Source organism: Cydia strobilella, chromosome 5 (assembly GCF_947568885.1).
Source record: "Cydia strobilella chromosome 5, ilCydStro3.1, whole genome shotgun sequence".
Lineage (NCBI taxonomy): Eukaryota > Metazoa > Arthropoda > Insecta > Lepidoptera > Tortricidae > Cydia > Cydia strobilella.
In genome coordinates, this window is record NC_086045.1 from 19,041,140 (window position 1) to 19,054,797 (window position 13,658).

The following is a 13,658-nucleotide window of genomic DNA, read 5'->3' on the forward strand; positions in this document are numbered from 1 at the left end:
ATTGATACTGTATTGAAACGCTTGATGGAATGCTACATGCAAAGTTTCATGATTATGTTATCACTATCATAAAAAGGTAAAGCGCTTATTTTTTTCCATGTTCATGCGACCAGCTGACGGTCTTTCCACCGCGATACAACCGGCTGCCGATTTTTTTAATTCACAATATCATCTAACAAAGTATCAAACGAGAGGCGATGACTTTTTTTACGTGTTTCGGTGGCTGCCATTCCTCAACCCACCAACGTAACGGCAGCAGTTATCGCCCGAGAGACGGGTCATGAAAATCTGTCCCTAGCTCGCGGTCTATAAACTTCAATTGGTTTGCTAAGTAATTTCGTTTTCATCACACTTGCTCGAAAAAGATCTTATTTCATGCAGGTGTACTGAAGGACAAAGGCCTATATTGTTCCCGCGTGAGTTATGGATTCTGAAAAAAAAAAAGCTTTTTTTATTATTATGTCACTAATTCATACGAACCAAGTAGGTATAAAAGAGGTTTACTTTGAAAATACTGACTTTTACAAATTTTTCATTTTTTATTTATGCTTTAAAATATTTAATTTGATTAATTTTATAGCCGTTGTGCCTCCGATGCCTAAACTGCCAAAAAGTTCAAAATGGCGGACGAATGTTTGAATTTTCACCGTATTTAAGAATTATTTCGTTTAAAATTTAGTTTTTTCTTCGCAAGTGTGATGAAAAACATTGTGTGTAACTCCGGGGGTAAGAATATTGTTACTCGAGTCTTTAATTCACTCCAGCCTGCGGCTGTCGTGAATATATTAGACTCTCGTGCAATATTTCACTTACCCCCCACGTTGCACAATGTACTATTATTGTCGTTCATATGTTGTAGTAATAATGCTTAGGAAAACCTAGTGGAAAAGAATAGTGGAGAAAAGCATTGAAAATAAAAAATTGTAGAATAATTACGGATTTCTCGACGTACAGATTTCCCAAAATCTAACATGGCAACACCGTCGGCAAACAGCCTCTCGTCGCGAGGGTGCTACTCTCGAGTTTCGCGTTTAATTAGACAGATAGAGCTCGTCCGCGCCTTATTAGTATTGTCTACGGGGGCCCAATTAACGCCCGGGAACGTGGGGGTTCCAGGTTCGTTACAATTAATAGTATCCGGTGGCGAATCGGCTTTGTAGTTATTCTTACTATACAAGGTATGTAAATCAAAAATTGTGGAGATCCGTTTAAGGGCTTATTCGGTAAGTCAAAAAAATTCTTCTACTTTTTCCTAATCAGAGCATGGCATGTTCTGATTAGGAAAAAGTAGAAGAATTTTTTTGACGAGATTTTTTTTAATGCGGCAGGGGGCCGATTTTACTAAGACTCCGCTGTCCGTCTGTCCGTCTGTCACCAGGCTGTATCTCATGAACCGTGATAGCTAGACAGTTGAAATTTTCACGGATGATGTATTTCTGTTGCCGCTATAACAACAAATACTAAAAACAGAATAATATAATTATTTAAATGGGGCTCCCATACAACAAACGTGATTTTTTTGCTGTTTTTTTCCGTAATGGTACGGAACCCTTCGTGCGCGAGTCCGACTCGCACTTGGCCGGTTTGCAGTGCAAGTGTTCTATGAAATTATGACGTATAAATGTGCCATTTTCAACCAAAATGGTCTTATTGTCGGTTATCAATAAGGCGCTATTTCCATATAGCTTCAATTCAAAATCAACCTGATCGACAAGCGACAATGTGGTACCTTTTGCTTGAAAACGTCACAAATAACACTTGCACTGCGTATAGTGCGTATGCTATCAAAATCGTTGCAGCCTTTTCTTTGTCTAACTCTATCAATATCTGTAAGAAAACTCAGTGAGCTTTAATTAGACAATCAGAAAACCAATAACTTTGGAAAGTGTGAATATATCTCTTAAGGCCGGTACAGACGGACTGCAATTTGTATGGGAACTGCAACCCGACTGCACGCCAACTGCAACGTCGGCGTACAGTTCCCATACAAGTTGCAGTCCATTTGCAGTCTGTCTGTACCGGCCCTAACTCTGGCTCTTATGTATTTCATCAAGTACCCTTACAGCATTTATACGTCAGTATGACGTCAGCGACGTCATTATGATGCCATAATTACATCATTATGACGTCACTGACGTCACTTTGCTACCTGGGTAGGTGTGCATTTTCTCGCGCAGTTTTATCTGAACTTAATCATCACTTACAATATTCTTATTATATTGACAGTACCTATTCAAAGCGGCGCTCATTAGTCAAATAGTAATTTCTTTATAATATTTTAATTACTACATTCAAGGCATTATTCAGTTGTTACAAAAAAAACCGGCCAAGTGCGAGTCGGACTCGTATTCCAAGGGTTCCGTACATTACACAATTTAGACAATGTATTTTTTATGTGAAACGTGAGTGAAATGTCTTTAAAAAAACCCGTAGGGGTCGGATCAAAAACTAAGTAATTAAGTCCAACTCACGCTTGACTGCAATTTCTAATAGGTTTTCCTGTAATCTATAGGTAAAAATCTATTTTGTGTATTTTTTTCAAAATTTTAGACCCAGTAGTTACTGAGATAAAGGGGGGGGTGGTCATTTTTTGCCTATTTGCTTGAATAACTTCTAAATTGTTTATCCAAAAATTATAAAAAAAATATATTTGAGATTCTCATAATGAGCTCTTTCATTTGATATATAACACGATATAGTTTGAAAAACTTTATTTTTTATTTTTCTCATTTACCCCCCAAGAGTGGCCCCCATGTTTAAAACTCATTTGTTTACGTTACATGTCCGTCTTTGGGTCACAAACTTACATACGTATGCCAAATTTCAACTTCCAGTAGTTTCGGAGAAAATAGGCTGTGACAGACGGACAGACAGACAGACAGACGCACGAGTGATAAGGGTTCCGTTACTTACAATAACAATTATTCAAATAAATTATTAAGTTTGATACATTACATTATTTATTAAATGCTTTACGCATTATTCATAAAGCAGAAGACGTGCTTTCTCCAGTAACTATTTGCGCTATTCACTGCTACTGCACGAAATAGTACTTTATTATCTTTAATAAAGGGGCCCACTGACTATCAGTCCGCCGGACGATATCGGCCTATCAGTTAAAACAAAAATTTGACGGTCCCAAACAACTGACAGGTCGATATCGTCCGGCGGACTGATAGTCAGTGGGCCCCTTAAGAACCATCACAAAGCAGGTACATACTATAGACTTCTATACATATATGTAGCTTGAAATATTTCGAATGAAAGAAATAGAGCCATATAAACAATGTATAAAAGCATCCCATTCACTCGCTTTAAAATGAAACTCATTAAGTACGTACCTCATAGCAGTCCCAGGGTGTGCAATTTCTCTCATTAGTGAACATTGTAAATTCATTCTTACGTATGGGAATGATGCGGCTGAACGCTCATAAACTTCGTTTGCTTATTTCAACAGTCATACTCGGTAATGGTGCCTTATTACTTTAAAATTGAAATTTTATTACGTTTTACCGTAGTTTTTGTTGAAGGGGTTAAGCCTTAGTAATGAATCGTAATGATGCATTATGTTACGTACACCGACCTAAAACCTGTCAGTTGATTCATCACTAATATGGCAAGGCATATCTTTACTTATTTACTTTTAAAGTTTACTGCAAATGCACAAGCAACTTTTCTAGACGAAATGAAAGATGAAATTACTTATATTATATGTATGTACATATATATTTTATTTTCCAAATATGCAAGTTTACAGTTCTAAACCAAAGCACTTACATATTACAATAAATCATATTATATGTTATGGATGGCTTGTTATGGATTTCTGTGGTCCGAAAGAAATGTTTTTTTTTTTTAATTTATATTTTTTGTATATTTTTTTTATATAATAAATCATATATTACCGGTTCCAAGCCCTGATTATCACCGCGCGAACGGGTGCGGGCGTCGCCACGGCTCCAATGCAGTGCCACCTCCGCGCCTCAGAACGGGGACGATCAGTCCTATCTGCCCTAAGACACTCGGATTGCCAACTCCATAATTAAGAAGCTGATAGTAGTGTACTATGAGCAACAACTTCCTTCTCAATTCCTGTGTCCAATCCCTAGAAATCCTTAGAAATAGTTTTATATGTAACTTTGATTTATTTGAATGTTGGGACTGGTAATTCTTTGCACAGCAAATAAATGTCCTGAACTGAAAAGTTAAGAAAAAATCTAAACTCATTAAATGAAATGAAATTTATTATTAATGAGAATATTTTACATTTGGTATATTTAAGTACTTATTTTTAAGTATTTATGTATTAAAATATTATTTAGTCTAGAAGTGTTGTTGTCGCTATGACCCAGAAAATGTGTAAGAAATATGCGAATGCATGCGCGCACCGCCTCGCATGACTTGCCGGCACTAATAAGTTTTTCTCAAAACACTAATGAATAACCTAGTCTTTATTACTGGGCACGTTTCACCACTAGACTGACGCGCAGGAGGCCTAGCATAAGAAACTGTTTTTTTTTTAAACTACTTTTTAGTTTAATTTATGCCCATCTTAATGAACTCATATTACGCATAAATAGTGATTCTATCACTAATATGTATTCTACATACGTTTCTCCTTCCTTGTGGTCTATAGGTAACCTGTTCTTATTAAAAGCAACATTTCTTAGTAAAAGCAACGTTGTATGGAGATCGTTAATACAACCTCCGTGAATCCCGCACGCTGGGCTTGTTTCAGTAATTAAAAATACCAAGAATGGTACAGTAGAAGTTACGGCCACTTCTTGTTGGTGTAATTATCACCTCCTGTTTTAACGTTAGATAAAACTCATTGTGTATAATTAACGTCTTCTAAAGGCATCCCGATGTGTGTCGATTGACGATAATTAATCTTCCCGAGTATTAACACCGGCCGCCATTATTGTTCTTGTCGCCATAGCTCGCATTCTACTAGATTATTTATACGGAAAACGTTATTCACATGACATTTAATTAGAGAACGTTGCTGTATATTATATATTTAACTGGATACGTATAAGGAATTAATGTAATTGACACCAGTTTTAATGGAGCTTTTATACGGAGTAGGTGATTACCGCGGGCCATAAGAAGTGCAATTCTGCGGGGTTGACGAAGCGCAGAGCCAATTTAATTTACAAAGTTGTCGGTTGGGTTGGGATTAAGCGAAGCTAGACGCGCCTTGATAATGACGTGCGCCGGGGCATCTGTCACCGATCTGCACAAATCGGTACCAACTAGCCTTCTTAGGCCAGCATCCGCCTCGTTTAAGCGATGTCTACATTTAACTTGGACGTTTACTGACTTTTTTTTAAATAGATTGTATGTCAAAGTAGGTTTATTTTTTTTCTTTTGATCCAATTTACTTCACCTTATCATTATGGTTTTAGCGAGTATATTACTAGTACTTAGTTCTAGTATCTGGCTTAAAAACTTTTATATAATTAGTTGGTTATGCCGACTATAGGATCACTCACGTTAGACCGGGCCGTGTCCGGGCCGGAGCTTCTGGCGCTTCGTTTTCTATGGAAAGCACCACGTGATCACCTGTCATGTCATAGAAAAGTAAGCGCCGGAAGCTCCGGCCCGGACATGGCCCGGTCTAACGTGAGTCATCCTTTATGCGGTTTCCTGTGGTCATCATAAAATAAATGTAATTTAAATAGTACATTGTGCAAGGTCTTTAGATTCACGACAGCCGCAGGCTATATACCAGTACCGTCTTGGAATAATATTTCCACGTCTCGCTCAATAGTAATAGAAAGCGTGATCCAGAGAGGTTGTAACTAGATTCCAACCTCGTAAGTGTCTACGCTAATAATTTAGCCCTGTACGTTTTTACAGCATACGCCCTTACCGGTACCTGCCTTATTTTACTCTTGGTATAATGCGCTAATAATTATAAACTTTTCTAATCATTAACGGTAATTATGGTGACAATGTGTTACCCAAAGAATTCGTATTAGTGTGTGATACGGCGATGGCAGGATAGGCGCGAAACTAGTGGCTTAATAACACAAGTTTGCCGAAGGGGGTGCGAGTTAAAATTCCGACGGACTCGCTCGGAGTAATTACACCAAATACCGACGCTTGCACTTTGTACAACCATGTAGGTGGTGCGGTAGGCATCAACCCTGTACCTACTGTTACGTTAATTTCCGTTAGTATCCGTACCTAATTGTACCGTTATATGGCTATAATAGATTATACAAGCTATTTAAACAAACCGAATTAACAATAAAAATAAGACTGATCTTGTCGCAAAAATCACCCATTTAGATTTTTTTATAATTGTATTATATAACTGAGAAGTATCTACAACTCATACGTTGAGGTTCATAAAACGGCTACAGGCCGGCCGTGCCTAGGTATTATTAGACATATGTGTGACCATATGCCTCACCTTCAGCAGTCAAGTAAATAACCTTGTCTTGGGTTACAACTGTTACAAGAGGAATCTTGTTTCTTTTTCTATTAACCTCGTATATAAATAATATTTCTAATGTTCGATAGCTATCGAAAAGGTACTTAAGTGCTTTATTTTTGAGTGAGAAGATATTTATCAAACTAAAGGTTACCTTCAGAAGTTATTTAGGTAGGTATGTGAAGGAATATTAAGAAATAAAACATCTTCTATTTTTGACTATCCACATAAATATAGTAACTAAGTGCTTTATCATTAACCGACATGACTACACTCCCAATCACGTTAAGTAACATGTCAAAAATAGAGTATATTCAAAGTTCTAAGTAAGTGCTAAGTACTTGGCTAAGTCCTAAATCTATATAAAAGTTTTTATAGTACCTACGTATTCATCATCAACTTTATGATCTCGGCATTAACGTAAAACCCTCGCAGTACTGTAGTAGCTCGTGAAATCTTGCTAATGGATGAGGCGAGGCGATGCTTTTGCTACATTAAAAATATCCATCTAATCTCAGAGTCGATTTAGCTAAAACATTCCCGATCCATGCCCGCGCGGAAATGGGACGTCTCGCCCACTTATGACGAGACTGGTGCCACTCTCGCTGCTAATTTGAGGTTTAACTTTCGTTTAATTTTTGGTTATATTAAAGCATAAATTTAAATAAACACCACTATTTACTTTTGGATCTGATTTATACTTACTTAGTCATTGATGGCTGCTCTTCCTATCTGTTGACTAAATGCTGGTATGCACTACCCCCTACACTTTCACACCGCTATTCGTTAAATCCGTGGTTACCTATATTAAAACCTAGATCGAATTATAATACTTACATACTATTTTTTGATGTTATTAATACACTTATGAATATAATCTTGTAACCATTTAGTACTTAATGTCGGTGAATTTCCTATCTAGCAACACTATTAGGTAACTCTCAGTTCTGCTAGTGAAATGTCTTACCAATATAACTATTTAAATTAACATCATTTGCAGTAATTCCTTTAATTACATATTACAAAACTACAAATATACGTAAGTTTATTCTGCATTGCAAAAATACTGCATTAGTTTATTTAAACCAAAATAATGTCACTATTTTGCCACATATAAATAATCGAACTTAAACTATCCTGAGACATATTTCAAAATATTTAGATCAGTACGGTTTTTACTCACTATTATTTTTAGTGGCTTTTGGCGACATGTTTCGGATTCTTTGGGAATCCTTCCTCAGGCACGAGTGTCCGCGGCGGTTGTACGTCGTGCACTGCCAAAAGCGACTAAAAATAATAGTGAGTAAAACCGTACTGATCTAAATATTTTTCACATATAAATAGTTAAGAAGTTGCGGATTTTTTACATGTAAGTATATTATTTTTTAAGATTTTCTCAAATTCTGTATTTTATTTTTAATGTAGTGTGCAAATAGAAATAAAAATTATTGATTACAGACCTGGAAAAAAAAAGTTAAGAAGTTATCTAAGAGCCTATTTTGCTTCAGTAAAATAAGATCAGGTACCTGAACCCTATATGAACTCATACTAACGACAGTTTTCAATTAACTTCGTTCTCTTTTAAGGTCTCATTTATGTACTAACCCCCCGTTAACATATAACGTAACCGGCCCTAAGTAGGGAGGTAGATGGTATTTATTCAGCATTACAAAGCAGGCACTCTCTGTTGATGCGGCGCTGACATATCCGTTAATGCTTTTTCCATTTCCCTGCCTCTACAGGCTCTGTCCCCTCTCTCAGCTTGACCGGGAATGTTTGTGATCATTTTATCTGTGACTTTGATTTGTAATATGTACTATACGAAACAGGTACAAATATGCAAGTTGCGGAAAGTTGACAATATTTTCAGGAAAATTTTATAGAAAACAAAGAAAAATTTCATTTTGCAAATGGAACATATCGACTTCTTTATAAAAATATGAGAAGTTTTGAAGTTTTTCCAAGTAGAAATTTTAGAAACTTTCCGACGGCACACCAGTAAATTTCGAGTATTCTCATTAGTTAAAGGAAATTTTCACAACAACGAGTACTATATTCTTATTTTTTTTAGAAAAACTAACAACTTTTGGGTTATTTCTACCCAAAATCACTAGCAAAGATTGATATAACTCCGTAATAGATGGATACAGTCTAAGGAAAAAACGTGCCTCGAAAATCACGAAAATTTGATTCTCGATCAGATGGCGCCACTAGTTTTGGCCTACACTCGTATAGAGGGCGTTGACTGTTTCGTTTGTTATTTATAATTTTAACGCATACCAGTGAAAGAACATGGGTCAAATTCATATAAAAATAATTAATGCAAATAAAAAAATTATTTATCCATATTTAAATACATTTTATCGTATTTTTATTAATATTTATTTTTAGTTTTAAAGTGTGTCGACAGATGGCAGTGAATTTACTGGGGTTACAAAATTGACAGTACCGCTCTAGTATAAGGTACTCTATGTCACTAGGAAAGTTCATTTAAGAAAATGAAAACTTGTTCAAAAGTTTTGTAAGCTATTTGACTCATTTTCACATACATTTCGTACGGACAAAACTGACTCATGAATTTTGAATGAAAAGCCGGGAGACTTTTTGTCTTAATATGTAAAATTGGTAGTCAAATAAAGACGACCGGGTCTGGCCTCGTGGATAGTGACCCTGCCTGTGAAGCCGATGGTCCTGAGTTCGAATCCCGGTAAGGGCATTTTTTTTATTACAAAAAGGCAAGAATTTAGACCGCAATCACCTGATGGTAAGTGCCGATGCAGTCTAGGATGTATCGTGCTTGTCTAAAAGATGTCTATTTAATTGTGTGATGAACACAAATATTTGTTCCTGAAGTCATGAGTGGTTTCTATGTATATACCTAAGTATGTATATCGTCGCCTAGCACCACCCTAGCACCCATAGTACAGGGTTTGCTTAGTTTGGGGCTAGGTTGATCTGTGTAAGATGTCCCCTAATAAATAAATAAATAAAAATAGATTGTACACTTTTTTTCTGGAACCCCCTTAAAACGCGTTTAAGACTACATATATAGGTAATTATCTAAGGCATCAGGGCCCAATTTCTCGGAAAGCGTGTCTTAATAAAAGTTAGTAGGGTACTTAGAGAGTACAACGAGTACTTACATGGAGGGTTAGGAACAAGCAGGGTACACGAACTAATGTAATAAAAACGCATAAATAAAACATACTGATAATTCAATTTGATTATTGATTACCGAAGCTCTTAAAATTTAATCAGTTTGAATTTATTGAGCATGAAAACGGTAAACAATTGTTATAAAAATAAATTATGTATGATGATTGCCTATGGTGGGCCAGCACAGTAGGTAAATAATAATATAATACTTGCCCTATTCATATTAAAACCAAGAGAAACAAGGAAATATTTCAAGTCAAGGACCTAACAAATACATTAATATAATTTCTAACGTGCTTTACAAAACAAGTGGCTGTAATTAAGGCTATAAAACGAAAGGTTGTATAGCGAACCAATCAAAACTGTGATTCGCAAAAAAACCAACAAAGTGGGGTTAGGGTGGTGACACAGATCACTTTACCGACTAGAGCATATAAAGGTGACATTTGGATGACAACTGCAGTTACTGTTGCGGCATTACTGCAGCGGCGTTGCCTCAGGCGTTTTCACTGCCAATTCCTTTGATAAAATGAGTGACGGATTGAACGTTCTAATCGTGGCAGTAATGCGGCAACAAATGCCATTCATTTTATCAAGGAAATTGTCAGTGTCAGGATCCAGGATCGGAGAATTATAATAATTATGGCAAACCAATATCAGTAGAAAATCAGGCGATATTTAAATTATATAAAAACAAGGCTAGGGGAATAACCCTTTGCGCCTACATTTTTCAAATTATTTCTACCGATGGAAATGGATTGCCAGACTATAAAATAAAATCCAACGCGGTGTCTATAGGATACTAGTCAATGGGTGTTGATGGAACTCATTGCAGCCCTCGAGTGGTTGGCCGCTGCCCTTTTGATTGCGCATTATTCGCATTTATACAGTTAGATCGCTTCCTAGATTGGTGCTATTGTGATAGTGTTATTCGTTGGGTGGGGTTTTAATTAAAAATGCTTGTTTAGAGCGATAAACGATTCGCATGCACTTTCATGGACTTTGTTGGCGTCTTTTAGTGTTTTTCTAAAATACATAGAGTGAAAGTTCTGTCGTTCTCGTTTGAGACATTACGAGTACATCCGGATTGTTAACAAAAGCTGTTCTAACCTAAAAAAAAAACTAAATTTGTGACTAGTACCTAAGTAACTATGTTATACTTCGTGGGACCCTCGCTAGAAGGTAAATATGTTCGAAATGCATATAATATATTGATGGTTTTGCTGTTTTGCCATAGAACTATACTAACTAGTACCTACATAATATATACGATCATGTGCCCTTGTCCATACATTTCGTTGCCGAGTTTTCTAAAGCTTTAAAAATTATTATGAAAATGGATAGCAAAGACCGCTTACATATTTAATTATTACATGAAACAATTGTAAATACATAGGTATTATTTAGCTACACAATATTCTAGTTAAAAATTATTGTACAAAACTGAAGTTAATCCAGAAATTGATGCGCTATCTCGTCCGGCCGCACCGTCCTAAATGGACATTACTCATGGCTCAAGTATCCGATTATGTAACACGCAAAATTTCAATTACAACTTGTAATTAGTTTTTCGAGAGTTTTTCTTTCAGGAAGGGGGAGAGTGGGGGCGCGAGTGAGAGGGCATGCTTGCATCCTATTTTCACATGCAGCGCGCTTGAATAATGTTCAGGCCACTTATTTGATTATTTTTATGCAATCTGCGCGGGAAAATGGAGGATTCATTTACACCATCTGGTTTTTTATTTATTAATTTAACGAAGTTTTCACCTGTTTCATTTACCTACTTAAAAAACATAAATAAACAAGTGAATGATTTTAACATGAATGGCTTTGCTTTGCTAAGTTTGGGGCCAGGTTTGATTTCGTGTAAGATGTCCCCTAATATTTATTTTATTATCACTACATAGTATAAAACAAAGTCACTTTCCGCTCTGTATGTATGTCTATCCCTATTTATGCTTAGATCTTTAAAACTAGGCAACGGATTTTGATGCGGTTTTTTTAATAGACTGATTCAAGAGTATAATTTGTAAAGGTTTCGTGTAGATTCGTTGAACTACCCATGAAAAGCCGGGGCGGGTCGCTAGTTCAGTTATAAAGGGGCGTACTCTTAAGTATTTCGTGTAATGTGTAAGCCGAGCACTTTCATTTGATACCAAACTCGACCATACTTTCTTGCAAATACGATAACCAGAACAGCAAGACCTCTCACACATAGCTTTTTAACCTTCTAAGCTCTTGTAGCTTGTAGCTCAATAGCCCCTTGATCGAGCCCGCTCATAATTTAATGACTAAAATATAATGCCCTCAATTTCACGTTTACTCAATTTCATTTAAATTAAAACAAATTTACCTTAGTTATTGTCCATCAAACTATCATCGGATAGTTCGGCTTAAAAACATCTAAATACCGGGACGTGCCCCTAGCCAGCCGCGTGTTCCAAGTTGAATGTAAGAACTTCGCTTCGCTCGCTCGTTCGATGATCGAAATATATCAAATTAAGCAATTAAAAAAATACATAACAATCAAACAAATCACGCCGTTAGTAACTTATTAAAAATCAAACTAAAACTTAATAAAGTGGTCAAAACTTTAGGTCTCCTATATTTGGTCCCATTGTAATTCAATTAATCGGTGTTCCACTTACCCACGTTCACATTCGTGTAAAACGTACGGTAGTGTGAGTCTGAGTATATTGTTCGGCGACCCTTTCTCGAGGATTGGCAGCGTCGCCGCTGCCCGCTAATGCACGGAAGCCGGGCCACGCGAATTAATGGCAAGAATAATGGCGATCCCATTATGGATTGCCGCCAACATACTTTAGCCATGAAAAGAACCGAAAGTTACATTTGCGATACTCTGAATACTGAGCGCCCCCCGCCACGTCGGCTCACGATTCGTGGAGTCTTGTGGAGGTACTTTTATTTCGGAAAACGCTCTTTTATTATTTTTCACCACATCAGCTCCAGGTTTTTTTTTTCCATGAGAGTGGCAAACTAATTAGATCGAAATTTTGAGTTGTTTCCTCGTGTTGGCTGGTGGAATTGACTTTTAAGCACCTAATAATTTTAAATGATACATTTTTAATAGTGCCTATTAATTTGGATTTGATTTGTAATGTCAGTTATTAGTCAGTATGTTCAAAGCAAAGATAGATATAACTCCGTAATAGATGGATACAGTCTAAGAAAAATACGTGACTCGAAAATCACGAAAATTTGATTCTCGATCAGATGGCGTCACTACCTTTGGCCTACTCTCGTATAGAGGGCGTTGACGGTTTCGTTTGTTATTTAACAATTTTAACGCATATCAGTGAAAGTGAGAACATGGGTCAAATCATATAAAAATAAGTAATGCAAATAATAAAAATCATTTATCCATATTTAATTACATTTTATCGTATTTTTATAAATCTTCATTTTTAGTTTTAAAGTGTGTCGATAGATGGCAGTGAATTTACTGTGGTTACAAAATTTACTATGCTGTCATAGCAAATTTTACCGCTCTATCCTATTATATCCTCTTTGGTATTTTCCTCAAGTTAGTGATATGGACAAAAATTTCGTGTTTCGGTAGCAATAGTAGATTGTTAACCAAGGGATAAAAGGCACTCATTTCCAATTTAAAATAATTTTCATTTCGAATACAAGGACGGAAACATACATGTGTATTAAAAAAAAAACATGACAACATGAGGGTTCCGTACCTCAAAAGGAAAAAACCGGCCAAGTGCGAGTCGGACTCGCGCACCGAGGGTTCCGTACATTACACAATTTAAACAATGTATTTTTTATGGGAAACGTAAGTGAAAGGTAAATAGCGGTTTACGATTTATGACGTATTAAAAAAAAAACTACTTACTAGATCTCGTTCAAACCAATTTTCGGTGGAAGTTTGCATGGTAATGTACATCATATATTTTTTTAGTTTTATCATTCTCTTATTTTAGAAGTTACAGGGGGGCGGGGGGAACACACATATTTTACCACTTTGGAAGTGTCTCTCGCGCAAACTATTCAGTTTAGAAAAAAATGGTATTAGAAACCTCAATATCAT